This window comes from Phocoena sinus, chromosome X, assembly GCF_008692025.1.
Source record: "Phocoena sinus isolate mPhoSin1 chromosome X, mPhoSin1.pri, whole genome shotgun sequence".
Taxonomy (NCBI): Eukaryota; Metazoa; Chordata; class Mammalia; order Artiodactyla; family Phocoenidae; genus Phocoena; species Phocoena sinus.
The window spans coordinates 97,787,583-97,803,899 of NC_045784.1; the positions used below are offsets into that span (position 1 = coordinate 97,787,583).

At 33.4% G+C, this 16,317-nt stretch overlaps 1 protein-coding gene across 1 annotated transcript in view; it reads left to right on the forward strand.

Annotated features, from left to right (window-relative positions):
- Window positions 1-16,317, forward strand: part of HTR2C (5-hydroxytryptamine receptor 2C) — a 244,974-nt gene that overhangs the window by 19,624 nt on the left and 209,033 nt on the right. The window contains exon 2 of the mRNA XM_032619710.1: window positions 4,690-4,751. The gene's annotated coding sequence lies outside the window, so the exon portion shown is untranslated. The remainder of the gene's footprint in view (window positions 1-4,689; window positions 4,752-16,317) is intronic.

The window sequence follows — 16,317 nt, forward strand, 5'->3', positions numbered from 1 at the left end:
GCGGACTCTCAACCACGGCGCCACCAGGGAAGCCCAGAGAGGTTTTTTATATTGAGGAGTTGGCAAATAAAACAAAAGAAACTTTGTGGTTAGTGCCAGGCAATAAGGTCTTGACTTATCTGGCTAAATCCTTAATTGTTTCACATTTCCGAATGCAATAAAATTTTGCATCTGAACTTCTATTATCCTTATTTTTGTTACTCAATTTTACTTTAGCCCTGCACAATCAATAAAAAGGAGGCATCCTCAAAGTACTACCGTTCAAAAGCAATTGATTAGGAAAACCTAAATTTCAAATTCAGTAAACTTAAATTTCTAGTCCATTTCTTTCATTTTTTCCATTCTATCCAATCAGTACTTGCCAAACATGACTATCCTTTCCAGAAATGAGGCATTTACATCAGAAAACTTTTGTGTATATGCTATTTGCAGTTGAATACCATAAGCAGTTGATTCAAGCTTGCCATCTGTTTTTTCTAAATCTCTAATATGAAACATACTTCCTTAAAATTACACCTATTCAGAAGAGTTTTATGAAACAAAACTGCCTCTCTTCTGATTGGCTTTGTTTTATTCTTTTACAATAGTGGTGTAGCATAACACATTAGTAGGAACTTTCAATTGGTATACATTTTAGCTGCCAACATCAAAATTTTTTCTAAAGTACATAGAACCTGAATATAAAAACTAGAACCTTCTACCCAAGATACCATATTGATATCTACTATTTAGTATACTCCTCATTAAAACAATCTCATAATGTCTAATAAAATATATAAATTTTATTTAAATTTACATTTAAAATCCTATTTACATCCCCAAATACTTCTTTTAATCTTTTTTTTTAGTAAATATGCTCTATACACACTAGAAAATAACTGTTTTTATCTGCATTGTGCTAAATATGAGGATGTGATAGAAAATGCATCATTTTGTATTTGAAAGCTTTCTCCAGTGGTTTTGTCATTTGTAGTTGCTCCTTTGGTTTGCCATGCTCTGTTGGACTTCAGATTCATTGCTCCAAGTGTCACCAATAGTCTATTCCATTGCTCTCTTTGACATGACACAGTAAGTTTAAAAGGCAGGATAGTGTTAGACAAAGATTGAGATATTAAAAAATCCATGGTAACTTGAAGAGAAAGGTAAGGAAAATTAAATTAATAAATCAACAGGATAAGGCAAGGGGATATGTTTGCTTTAAATAGTCTTTAAATAGGACTCGGTGAGAGAAAAAAATGTTTTGAAAAAAAGGTAGAAGAAATAGAAAAGGAAAAGAGTGTACTGTATGGTTCAATTTATGAACTTCTAGCACTGGCAAAAATCATCTATAATGATAGAATTAAGAAATTGGTTGCCTGGAGTTAGGGGGTGAGGGTGAGGGTGACTACAAAGGAGCAGGAGGACAGAAACATTCTATGTTCACTGGCAATTACACAGGTGTGTATACCTTCATCAAAACTGATCAAACTATATTTTAAATATGTACACTTTATTATATGTAAATTATACTTCATTAAAGGTATAATTTACATATAATAAAGTATTATTTACATATAATAAAAAGTATAAAAGATTTTTTAAATGTCAAAGTGGGCAGTAAAGGGTAACTTTTGGTTTGAATGTGGTCGTGTTTTGATCCTGAATGAAAGATGACCCTTCTCCATGTCTTTCCAAAGTACATTCAGCTCTTTTGTAATGTTAGCATTTACTCATCAACCCTGGATTGAGCTGGCACTTTAATAGCTCTTAGGCACATTAAGATAGGCATTTCTTTGATAGACATTCTACTCTAAATGCCTGCTTTTTCCCCATTATTTAAACTGAGGGGAAAAAAAGCAACGAACTCATCCATTAAATATTCACAGAGTTCTTAGGACTTTTAAAGTACAATTTTGAATTGAAAGTACTGTTTTATAATATCCTTTTTCAGGGTAGGCTGAAAGCAAAAGAACAATACTTTTGCAGGAAAAGCAGGATAAAATCTGTCTTGAACAATCACAAAATTGCCTTTATTGTCACTTTATAAATCAATTATAAATAGCTTCAGAGGTCATGGGATTGCACATATGAGATTCAAAAATATCCTATGCACTATTTTTGTAGGACGGAATTGTATGGTGTTTGGATTGATATGTAGAGTGAGGTTGTTTTTTTCTATGTAGAGTCACTAGCCTGCAAAGGAGAAAAATCTATAAAAGTCATGGGGGAATTTACAAAAATAGCTACTCAGTAAGATGGATAGAAACTTGAAATGACAGAATGTTGATAATAAAATATATCTTAGGCTTATGTATAAATAAGAGAAAAAGATGGGAAAGGAGAGTGTATGATAGAGGCAAAACATTAATATAAAGAATGTCATAGTTGGGGCAAATCAAGTAAGGCTAAAGAGAGACAGAAATTGAGAAAAAAATTTAATTTCCCCTAGGGTATTCCAGACTTCTTCAAAATTAATTAAAATTTTTAAATGTACACTGAAATGTTAGAAGCATCAGAAAATATATTTTCAGTTGATGATTTTGAAGAAATTGTTTTAACTGTCATATTGGGTTTTTTTTAATGAAGGAACAGAAATGCTCCATTATAAGATATCTCAATCCTTCCCCAAGGGGTGGGGGTGGGAACCTGCAATAAATAAATCCTTCATGAATAAATGGCATAACCACAATCACAGCTCACATTGTTCTGACTGCAATAGTCACAGTTAACCACTAGGGGGCTGTAATTCCATTGGCAGCAGTTCTCCGACTACGAACGTTTCATTCCCTGCAAGGGTACTTGTACTGGTTGGTGAAATTAAGTGGGCGCTACAGCAGGCAGAACAGGTCATTACTGTGTATTAAAAGGTTTTATGCTTTACTGCATTGCTATGTATAATTGTTATTGTATAGACTAATAACTTGGCCACCAACTTCATCAAGCATGGAGTCTCATCATTGCTCCAAGTTGGCTATTAATTTTGTACCTCAGCTTCTTGAAACATACTAGGTAGAACCAGTTTTACATCCCTTTTCATGAAGAAATTGTTTTTATATACTATAAGTCCCCTACCATTTCATTAAAATAGAGGTTTAATGTAATCATGTGTTCTCACATATATATTTCAATAAATCTTTGTATTATTTGGAGCTGTAAAAGAAATAAGAAAATCCTGGTTCAACTTTTTTTTTATAACATTAAATGTATTTTCTGAAATTTAGATTAAAATAGCAAAGCTCTTATCCAACTTGTTTATTACTAATTTGAATTCAGAACTATTTTTTTTTTTTTACTGTCATAAGGAATGAAAAATATAACAATTTGTTCTTATAGTCCATTGCATCTTGGATGATTAAAGGGGTAATTACATTAAATTATTTAAATTGTGGCCTTAAATTTTATCACATAAATATTGTATACTATGCTTCAAACATGCTAACTTATATTGATGATTATGAGCTAATAAAATATTTTAATGTCTTCAAATAATATGATAATTAACATTTCATATGTATTTCTCATCACATGAGAACTGGTCTTTAAAGCACACCATTCTACTTACTTGGCTGAATGAAAGAATTAGCTTTGTAGGGGAGAAAAATCTTTTCCTCTACCCTGTTGGGTTCTATTCTTGAGGCCTGCAAATTAAACTGACAAATGAGAGACTAAAAGCAGTAAAAGGTTTATTTCACATGTATATGGGAGCAACAAAAGAAAACAGCTGGCTTGTTTAATGGTTCAAGTTAAAGGCATATATACCTAATTTAGCAGGGAGAAGGGAAGGGTAAGGAATGGCTTCTATGGGAAAAATAAGTAAGTTTCATTTGGAAAGACAGATGGGTTTTTAGGAGAACAGACAGGAGATAAGATTGTGGTAATGTTTGTCTATACAGGTATGAGTGGTCTTTACATCTTCAGAGCCAAAAAACGCCCCTGGAGAAGAGGTTTATGGTAGCCTCATTTCCCAGAAGTTGCTGTTTTTAGTCAGATGAGGGAAGTTCCGAAGTGGCTTTTTTTCTGCATCTATTGAATCTCAAAATGTCTTCAACTTAAAATAATCTGTATACCAACTCTGTGGGGCTCTAAGTGGGTTCCCACAGCTTTATATTTTAAGAAAATCTTTGTATTTAAAAGTTTAGGTCATGTTTTATGTGCTTTGGGAAACTTCTTATGCTTAAAACATGTTAAATATTAATGTTGTTATACCAAACTAATTTGTCCTACTGCAAAAATGTAGCTAGCTAATATTTGTTTTAATTTTGTTTCCACATCCCAAAATAAATACTGTCAATAGATACTTTTAAAATAATTGATACTGAAATGGTGATTTTTCAAATGCTATTTCCCCTTCCAGCTTCCAGTATCATTTTAATACCTATGGGTAAAATAGCATTTAACTACACCTGGTCTGTAATTATTTTATGTGAAATTATGTTTTAACTTAATATTTGACTTAGAATTTTGCTGATTCATTTATAATACTTAGCTGATATTTAATTTCTTCTTGAACTGAAGGACTGACACTGATATACATCCTATACTAATGTTTGTTTTTTTTTAAATTCATTTTGTATAAATGAGACTGTCTTTATTCTGGTGCTAATGGATATCAGCCTCATTACTTTTCAGTTATGTCTTATACGTGAATAGTGTAAATAGTTACCTTACTTATAGAGTTCTTATTGCATTTTTCTAAATGTTTGCTTTTAGGGTTATCAGCCAATATCCATGAGCATCTGTAGGCCAATGATCACCGTCCTTCAAAAATAATTGTAAGTATACCCATAAACATGCCCGAGGACTCTTATTTGCAATAATATTCAACCATTATATTTAGGTGATTCCTATTATTTAGCTAATTTAGACCTACCTCTGACCTAGTAAAACATTTGCCATTAGTGACTTACCATATCTGAAGAAGAATATTATTTAACTGGTAAACGACATTTTAATGCCACCTTAGGAAAGGTCTCAGTCTATCTTATTACCAAATAATGTGATCAACAGACACCCTTGCCAAAGTGTTAACCATCACCTGACTTTATATTAAATATATTTTAGAAAGATAGCCTAAGAACAATTAAGTTACAAAATATAAATGCTCCATTTTCTTCTTAAGAAACAGACTCTTATATCCAAGATTGGGGCATAGGAAATCCAGTTATTATTTTCCTATTATAAATTTTACAAAACAAACCTCTTGAAAATATTCCTGGTGGATCGACCTGAAAATCTCAGGAAGAATAAGAGGGAAAACTGAACTTTGTTTCTCAAAAGGGGATATCAAGTTATAAATGCTGAAAAACACTGCTCTAGAGAATGGACAACTCAGCATTCTATAGGCTTCCTGAGCATGATTATTTGACTGGGTAAAATATATTACAACTTAGGTAAGGTGGGTCAACATATGGTGTCTTATTTTAAACTCCAAACTGCAGAGGGGATTCTCAATTAAATTTGAGTGTTCTCAGAGTCATATACATATATTTAATACCACAAAATGTTTTTAGAATGATAGTTTTGGGGGAAGAACTGATATGAACGTGGAGGTTAACTCACTTTGACAGTAAAATTTTAACAGACTCATTTAGTATAAAATTAATATATACTCAATATATAAAGGAAATTAAGTAATACAAAAATAGAGAGTGGAACTCTATCAAAATTGGAAAGAGATTAGGGAGGGAACAGGGTTGGGAATGTCTGTTATATGCATTATTGATAATCAAAAAATAGAAGAGAATGGTGATTTTACATCAAGACAGTTGCATCAAAATGACTGTATTAAAATGTACCAGTAGTTAGAATGGCGACCATTAAACTGTCTTGCTTTGTTATTTAATGAATCACCATTTACGATGATGACAAAGGTTTTACTTCCTTTGTTAAGTATGTATTGAAAAAGTTATTGAAAGCCAGCTTTCCAAAGAGAAAAAAATGAAATTTAAAAAGTGTAAAATGTAAAAATTGAAAGAGCCCCAGCAGCTCTCCTCAGAGTGCACAGGAAGTCACTCATTATAAGTTTGTGAAGATCCTAGCTTGCCTGCAAATATTTTCACTGTGTTGGAGAAATAGGTTAAGGTGCACATGCAGGTAAGTTTACATTCTCAAGCTTCAAACTGTGCTCACACAAGGCCATCTCACATAAATCAATGGCCTCATAAGCCTTGCCTTAAGACCAAGTAAAGACCAAGGTAGTAAAGACCAACGTCAGCCTTAGTAGAATGTGACGTAAGTCAATTTTATTTTTAGTATCTCCCTTTCAGCACTATTCCATCCTTACCATATTGTCTCCATTATGATTGCTCCTTGCTCTTCTCCCAGGCCTGTGCACCCCTCTTTGTACACACACCCGCTGACATCTTGCTCTTATCCAGCTTTTAATTGGAGAAGATCTGATACACAAATTCATCCTAGGGTGGCAATACCTAATAAGTCCTATCCCATCCAGAGAGGCACGTTTTAACATTGAAAATGTGGCTCCAACAACTGAATTTCTTGATGGGCTGAAAGAGAAAATGTGCCCCAAATCTCATCACGTGGGTATGTAAGGTTGTTGCCTACTTCACTTCTCTGAAAGGCTGGCCTTGTCAGGGCATGTTAGTGACATGAAAAATATATGTACAACCTGCTTAATATAAAGGTTAGAGACTGGTTATTTATGGTAAATAATTTTGTTAATGTTAAATGTGTTAATTCTCACTGTATATAGAAGAGTACCAAGAGTTATGTTATAATGTATATGTGTACATTCCAAGTCTTTAAAATGATATTTTCCAAGTATTTAAAATGTTGGGTACCTGGTGATTTCTGTGGCTATTTTAGCTATATAAGATTCAATTGATCTTAAAAAATAAGTCAGTTGACCTGATTTGTCTCCAGCTGTCATTCGAATTTAGTAAGACCTTCCCTAAAGCCCTACTTATGCTACCTATGCTACTGTGAAATATGTATATCACAGTCAAGGTAATAATTTAGGTAATGTATTCAAAGTCTCCTATGAAAAATGATCAGTTGGACAACTGTGCTTCTGAGCTGGATAAGGTTTGTAATATCAGTAAGTATCAAAAGTAAACATTATCTTTTTTCTGTAAAGCCATATTAGCATTTAAAGTTTCTTCTCAGAAAATGCTAATGTAATGAAGAAATGGTGTACATACATTGATTCTACACTGTTATGGTAGGATTTATACTTGTCGCTCTCTTGACACATATATTAACAATTTAAGAATTTTATCTTCTATCTTTTAACCTTTTATTTATGTGGCCTTCTATTGCTAAGAATAAATACAAATTCACTTAGAATTTTTTTTCAGTATGAGTTCTTTGATATATAACTGAGTGTCTATTATTGCAGAGTTTTTTCTCTAGATAATTAAATTACTTTAGTTAAAACCTAAGTAGACTATAACAAAAATCAAGTATTACCTACATTGATAGACAATTCCATTATTTTCACTTTGCAGTGTATTGTACTTATTTGCTTTATTCACAAATAGTTTAATTTCTTGGATTTGATAAAATAAGTATATTTTATCACTCCTTAACTCTTCATTTGGTTAAAGTAAATAATACATAATTAAAACTCATGAAATATATATAGAATCGAGTGTTAAGTAACAGAATATAGTGTGTCCTGTACAGAGTATATGTCTTTTTTGTCACCTATAGGAACTAACATGGTACAATATCTCACACATAATATGTATTTAATAATATATTCAATAATTCGTTCAATAATAACAAACTAATAATGGTAAAATAATGGCACTTCTAGAAGAGAGGTACTCAATCAGGCATGATTTTTAGCAAATGAATATATATACACATTTAAAGCATAGGAAAACCTCAGCCTTTATAAGACAATTCCACATGCCTCACATTTTTTACCTTTATTAATATTCCAAACATTTAAGTGGTCCTTTATAATAATCAATTAAACTGAAAAACATGGCATTAACTAAGTACTTAAAGAAATATTTATTGATTTTAATAATCTAATTGAGCCAATTGATAACTTGAAAAACCATGTACCATACACATTTTTCACTCTGAGTAGCCTGCACCAAAATCCACCAAGGCTGACAACATAGTTTAGAATGTACACATCCTAAGCTATTTCAACTGTTCAAAAGAAGTGAAAGTTACTTTATTTTGGAAAGGTAAGTAGCCCAGCAGTTTCAAAGGAGAGTTACATTTCCATCCATACTAGATAATAACAGTAAAATAATTTCACATGTATGTTTTCTGTTTTTGGATATATGCCTTTCAAAATATGCTTCCACTTTTAAAGTATACATTTTCAAAACATTTATATCTCCTTAAATATAAAATATGGGTATAACTTAAGTAACTGCAGTAAGCAAATTAATATATGTCATATAAGAGGATATCATGATCAAAGAGTTTATGACATAAACGTTGATTTTTTTACTTCACTCTTTTAAAATATTTATTAGTCTTAAGTTTAGTACATATTGCTCTAATTTAAATAATACCACATATTTTAAAAATAAAATACAGATACTTTAGTGGAGTGGAATTTTTATATGTTGTGTGAAATGAATATTTGTGTATTGAGTCATGTTTCTATTGCATTTTACGCTAATTTTTTTTCTTTAACTCTAATTTTAAAATTACTTTACCTCCACCAAAATTATACATGTGATCCTGACAAGTAATACATTGCATAGGTTAGCTTGCTAACAATTGCTTTCTGAAATATTCCCTTTTTATAAATCTAGGTACGGTCATTCATTTAAATTTCTCAAAATTAAATATCTTTATTTGTATTTTTAGAGATACTAATAAGCTAGTACTAAACTAATAAAAAGAGAATAAGAAAACATGAAAATCAAATATTTATGGTATGTTCATTAAAATCTGTATATAATTAACTGCCATTCCACTGAGTATTCTAATTGACTTCATAGGGTTTTGATTATGAGAGAACAAACTTTCAATGTGTTGCAAGTTTCTTAGCATCATTGCTAATGGCACTATCACTTAGATAGCTAGATTAGGCAAGAAACGGTCAGTCATCCTTGAACATCTTCCTATCCCTTATGTCCCATAACCAAATTCATCACTAACTCCTGTCAGCTTTAGCTCCTAAATGTCTTCACTCCATTTCTACCATCATTATACCAGTTTGGCTTTCCATTATCTTTTGTCTGAGTACTGGAATAGGCTCCTAACTAATATGCACCCAATTATACATTTGCACTCCCAAATTCATTCTTCCAAATCTTATTTCTCTTAGAATAAATACCCATATATTTATCATGGTTTACAAGGAACTACCTGATCTGGCCCCTGTCAACCTCTTCAGCATCATATTTTACACTTTCCCCTCACCCTCCTCATGAATGCTTCAGCGGCATGGTCTACTTCCAGTTCCTTGAACTCACCATTCTCTCTCTTCTGCTGTGAAAACTTCCTTGCATTTCCCACCTCTCCTAACACATCGCCAGTTAACTTCTTTTAAACCTTCAAAACATAACCTAAAAGATATTTCTTCTGGGAACAGGGAAGCCCTCTTGCTTACCTACCTCCCAAGATTAAGTCAGGTTCCTCTGTTATATACCCTCATAGGTAACATTGTGTAACTTCCCACCATAGCACTTATCACAGTCCATAATTATACATTTATGTTTGTGATTAGGTGAGGATTGCTATGGCCTCCACTAGATGTGAACTCCATGAGATCAGGGACTGTATTTGCTTTTGCTCAGTATTATATTCTTAGTGACTAGCAGAGTGCCCAACATATGATTCAGTAACTATTCATTGACTGACTAACTGAATGAACAAATTTAGGTATTATCTATTAAAAGTCATTTGTGTAACGTTTTGTGATGGTTAGTCTGTGGTTGTTCAATTGCAGAAGATTTTTTCTACTCCCCCCCAGTGGTAGTTATAAATATTGCAGCCTGGTGAAAAATTAGACCCCTCAGTTACTAAGGCCTTAACATAGGGTTGCAAGTGTCAGCTACCTACTAAGTTTGACAGCAGTAAAAGTATTGCCATGACTTTAAATGTAACATTAGCTACACAAGCAGCTGACACTTTTATAAATGCCTAATACCACGTATGAATTGTTGAATAGTCCAACAGAGATATTGAATAGGTTTCTCTTGCCCTGTTCCATGCACTAAGAGCTTCATATTCACATAACCAAATTATATCACTGCTATGCATTATTAAATAAGTAAATTCAAATTTGTGGCAAATGAATTAAGCATAAGTTGTAAAGTATTAAGGATTACTGCTAATGGAGCTTACGTTTCACACTAAAAAAGAATGGGGGTAGGGGAGGGATGGACTGGTAGTTTGGGGTTAGTAGATACAAAATATTACATATAGAATGGATAAACAACAATGTCCTACTGTATAGCACAGGGAAACATATTCAATATCCTGGGATAAACCATAATGGAAAAGAATATAAAAAATAATGTGTATATGTGTATAACTGAGTCACTTTGCTGTACAGCAGAAATTAATGCAATATTGTAAATCAACTATACTTCAATAAAAAATTAATTTAAAAAGAATATATATATTCAATATATATATTGCATTTAATTATGAATAATAATTGATTATATGAATATATGGAATATATTTAATGAATATATATATTAATATAATTGAAATGTGATGTTACTAAATGAATACATTGCTAAGTGGTCTAATTCTTAGTTCATATTTCCTCCTGGCTAACGAAGCTTTCTCATTTCTACTTTAGTCTCATACTGTACTTTATTTTTATTCCACTGAATTTCACTTGCTATCTTGCAGTGGCCCAAGTTTGTCTTAAATTACATATATCTGCCATAACTCATACAGTTTAATATCCTAGTCATGTTTCCATTTTTTCATCTGTTAAAATATTGACAAACAATTTTAAGACAGCACAATGAGTGCTAGAGCAATGTTTCACAAAACTTACTGTGGATAGAATCATCTGGGGATCCTTTAAATCTTCAGATTCTGATTCATTAGGTCTGAGAAGGAGCCAAGGAGTCTGCATTTCTAACAAGCTCCCAGGTGATGTTGATGCTGCTGGTGCTCGGCCTATATTTGGAGTAGTAAGGTAACAGCAGGAGTCAACAAACTTTTTATGAAAAGGGTCAGATAGTAAATATTTTTGATGTTGTGGACCATATGGTCTCTTGAAACTTTTCAGCTCTGCTGTTGTAGCATGAAGTCAGCTATAGACAACATATACATAAATGAGTATGGGTGGGGCTAGGTTCGAAGAAAACTTTATGAATACTGAAATTTGAATTTCATACTGTTTTCACTTAGTATGATATATTATTCATCTTTTTATTTTTTTCCCAACCATATACAAATGTAAATGCCATTCTTAGCTCATAGGCCATACAAAAACAACCTGTAGTCTATCGACCACACTGCTAGTCCATAAAGTACCATTGGGTGACTTTGCCTGAGGCTGGAGGTGTGTGGTAAGACAGGTTCTGTAGAAAACATTACAGCTGCCTTGAAGAAGTAATGGTTTTCTGGACAGAGAAGAAGTAGGAAGTGAAAGAGAGAGCTATAGGCAAGCAACAGCATTAGTGGTTTCTAAACTGAAAGCATAGGAGTGTGACATAAGAACAACAAGCCTGCCTAGGTGGAGAAGGCTCAAAGGAAATGGGAATTACTTATATGCATATCTAAATAATTTCCAGTTTTAATGAGTAGTGGTGTCAGGTGAGCAGAATGAGAAGTGGGGGATGCTATTAAGTTCCATATTTTAGAATTTCCAGAGAGTACTGGTACACTGGGAGGGAAAAAGAGAATAGAAATGATTAAGTAAACCAGGACAAAATGCATTTGAAAGGTCAGGACTCTCTGCAAGTGACTACAGACTGTTCTCAGTTGAAAGCTTTGGAGAAGCATTGATGTAAATGATCAGGGTTCACAAATTCATTGATGAACAGTGAAATGAGTATCACAAAGATAGGCAGAGCAATGCAGGCAAGCCATTTGTCCACTGTTACAAAGCACAGAGCAAAGTCAAAAGGGCACCTAAAAACTGACAACTGAAAATTAAAAAATGGTCTCAGGAGGCGGAGTCAAGATGGCAGTGTGGGAAGATGCAAAGTTAATGTCTCCCCACAACTAGGATGCCTGCTGGCTGCTAGTGGGGAACTCTGATGACCAAGGAGACAGGAGGAACCCCAAGTGAACTGGTGGCTTTTGGGATCTTGGTTCATGAGCCCGGGGTCAGGCCAAAGCTCCTGCAGTGGGAGCTCCAAGTCTTAACCACTGTACTAACAGAGAACCTAAGACCCCAGGAAATATTCATTGGAGTGAGGTCTCATGGAGGTCCTCAACTCAGCACCAAGACCCAGCTCTACTCAATAGCCTACAAACTCCAGTATTTGAAGCCTCAGGCCAAACAACCAGTAAGACAGGAACACAATCCTACTCATAAAAAAAAAAAAAGAGATGGCAAAAAATATGTCACAGATGAAGGAGCAAGGTAAAAGCTTACAAGACCAAATAAATGAAGACAAAATAGGTAATCTACCTGAAAAAGAATTCAGAGTAATGATAGTAAAGATGATCCAGAATCTTGGAAATAAATGGAAGCACAGATTGAGAAAATACAAGAAATGTTTAACAAAGATCTAGAAGAAATAAAGAACAAACAGAGATGAACAACACAATAACTAAAATGAAAAATACACTAGAAGGAATCAATAACAGAATAACTGAGGCAGAAGAATGAATAAGTGAGCTGGAAGGCAAAATGGTGGAAATAACTGTCGAGGAGCAGAATTAAGAAAAAAGGATGAAAAGAATTAAAGACAATCTCAGAGACCTCTGGAACAGTACTAAATGCACCAACATTCGAATTATAGGGGTCCCAGAAGAAGAAGAGAAAAAGAAAGGGTCTGAGAAAATATTTGAAGAGATTATAGTTGAAAACTTCCCTAACATGGGAAAGGAAATAGTCACCCAAGTCCTGGAAGCACAGAGAGTCCCATACAGGATAAACCCTAGAAAAAACACATCAAGACACATATTAATCAAACTAACAAAAATTAAATTCAAAGAAAAATATTAAAAGCAGCAAGGGGAAAACAAAAAATAACATACAAAGGAATCTCATAAGGTTATCAGCTGATTTTTCAGCAGAAAATCTGCAGGCCAGAAGGGAGTGGCAGAATATATGTAAAGTGATGAAAGAGAAAAACCTACAACCAAGATTACTCTACCCAGCAAGGATCTCATTCAGATTCAATGGAGAAGTCAACAGCTTTTCAGAGAAGTAAAAGATAAGAGAATTCAGCACCATCAAACCAGCTTTACAACAAATGCTAAAGAAACTTCTCTAAGCAGGAAACACAAGAGAAGAAAAAGACCCATAAAAACAAACTCAAAACAATTAAGAAAATGGTAATAGGAACATACATATCAATAATAACCTTGAATGTAAATGGATAAAATGCCCCAACCAAAAGACACAGACTGGCTGAATGGATACAGAACCAAGACTCATATTTATGCTGTCTACAAGAGAGCTACTTCAGACCTAGGGAAACATACAGACTGAAAGTGAAGGGATGGAAAAAGGTATTCCATGCAAATGGAAGTCAAAAGAAAGCTGGAGTAGCAATACTCATATCACTTGAAATAGACTTTAAAATAAAGACTGTTACAAGAGATAAGGAGAGACAGTACATAATGATCAAAGGATCAATCCAAGAAGAAGATATAACAGTTATAAATGTTTATGCATCCAACATAGGAGCACCTCAATACATAATGCAAATGTTAACAACCATGAAAGGAGAAATCAACAGTAACACAATAATAGTAGGGGACTTTAACACACCACTTACACCAATGGACAGATCATCAAAACAGAAAATAAATAAGGAAACACAAGCTTTAAATGACACAAGAGACCAGACAGATCTAATTGATATTTATAGAACATTCCACCCAAAAGTGGCAGAATGCACTTTCTTCTCAAGTGCACATGGAACATTATCCAGGATAGATCACATCTTGGGTAACAAATCAAGCCTTGGAAAATTTAAGAAAATTGAAATCATATCAAGCATCACTTCTGACCAAAACACTATGAGATTGGAAATCAATTACAGGAAAAAAACTGTAAAAAAACACAAATACATGGAGGCTAAACAGTGTACTACTAAATAACCAAGAGATCATTGCAGAAATCAAAGAAGAAATTAAAAAATACATAGAAACAAATGACCATGAAACACAATGATCCAAAACCTATGGGATGCAGCAAAAGCAGTTCTAAGAGGAAAGTTTATAGCAATACAATCTCACCTCAAGAGACAAGAAAAATCTCAATCTCAAATAATAAATCTAACCCTACATACTCAAAACAGCTAGAGAAAGAAGAACAAAGAAATTCCAAAGTCAGTAAAAGGAAAGAAATCATAAAAATTAGAGCAGAAATAAATGAAATAGAAATGAAGAAAACAATAGCAAAGATAAATAAAACTAAAAGCTGGATCTTTGAGAAGATAAACAAAATTGATAAACCATTAGCCAGACTCATCAAGGAAAAAATGGGGAGGACACAAAACAATAAAATTAGAAATGAAAAAGGAGAAATCACAACTGACACTGCAGAAATACAAAGGATTATAAGAGACTACTAAAAACAACTATATGCCAATAAAATGGACAACCACAAAGAAATGGATAAATTCTTGGAAAGGTACAATTTTCCAAGACTGAACCAGGAAGAATTAGGAAATATAAACAGACATTTCACACATAATGAAATTGAAACCATAATTAAAAATCTTCTAACAAACAAAAGTCTGGGACCAGATGGCTTCACAGGCGAATTCTATCAAACATTTAGAGAAGAGCTAACATCGATACTTCTCAAACTCTTCCAAAAAACTGCAGAGGGAGAAACACTCCCAAATTCATTCTATGAAGCCACCATCACCCTGATACCAAAACCAAAAAAAGATACCACAAAAAAAGAAAATTATAGACCAATATCCCTGATGAACATAGATGTGAAAATCCTCAACAAAATAGTAGCAAACAGAATCCAACAGCACATTAAAAGGATCATACACCATGATCAAGTGGGATTTATCCCAGGGATGCAAGGATTCTTCAATATATGCAAATCAATCAATGTGATACACCACATTAACAAATTAAGGAATGAAAACCATATGATCAATATGCATCACGCATCTCAATAGATGCAGAAAAAGCTTTTGACAAAACTCAACACCGATTTATGATAAAAACTGTCCAGAATATGGGCATAGAGGGAACCTACCTCAACATAATAAAGGTCATATATGACAAATCCACAGCAAGCATCGATGGTGAAAAACTGAAAGCATTTCCACTAAGATCAGGAACAAGACAAGGATGTCCACTCTAGCCACTCTTACTCAACATAGTTTTGGAAGTCCTAGCCACAGCAATCAGAGAAGAAAAAGAAATAAAAGGAATACAAATTAGAAAAGAAGAAGTAAAACTGTCACTCTTTGCAGATGGCATGATGCTATGCATAGAGAATCCTAAAGATGCTACCAGAAAACTACTAGAATTAATCAGTTAATTTGGTAAGGCTGCAGATACAAAATTAATGCACAGAAACCTCTGGCATTCCTATACACCAACAACAAAATATCAGAAAGAGAAATTAAGGAAACACTCCCATTTACCACTGCAACAAAAAGAATAAAATACCTAGGAATAAACCTGCCTAAGGAGGTGAAAGACCTGTACTCAGAAAACTATAAAACACTGATGAAAGAAATCAAAGATGACATAAACAGATGGAGAAATATACCATGTTCTTGGATTGGAAGAATCAATATTGTGAAAATGACTATACTACCCAAAGCAATCTACACATTCAGTGCAATCCCCATCAAACTACCAACGGCACTCTTCACAAAATTAGAACAAAATATTTTACAATTCGATGGAAACACAAAAGACCCCAAATAGCCAAAGCAATCTTGAGGAAGAAAAATGGAGTTGGGGGAATCAGGCTCCCTGACTTCAAACTATACCACAAAGCTACAGTAATCAAGACAGTATGGTACTGGCACAAAAACAGAAATATTGATCAATGCAACAGGATAGAAGGCCCAGAGATAAACCCACACACCTATGGTCAACTAATCTATGACAAAGGAGGCAAGAATATACAATGGAGAAAAGACAGTCTCTTCAATAAGTGGTGTGGGAAAACTGGACAGCTACATGTAAAAGAATGAAATTAGAACACTACCTAACACCATACATAAATATAAACTCCAAATGCATTAAAGACTTAAATGTAATACCAGA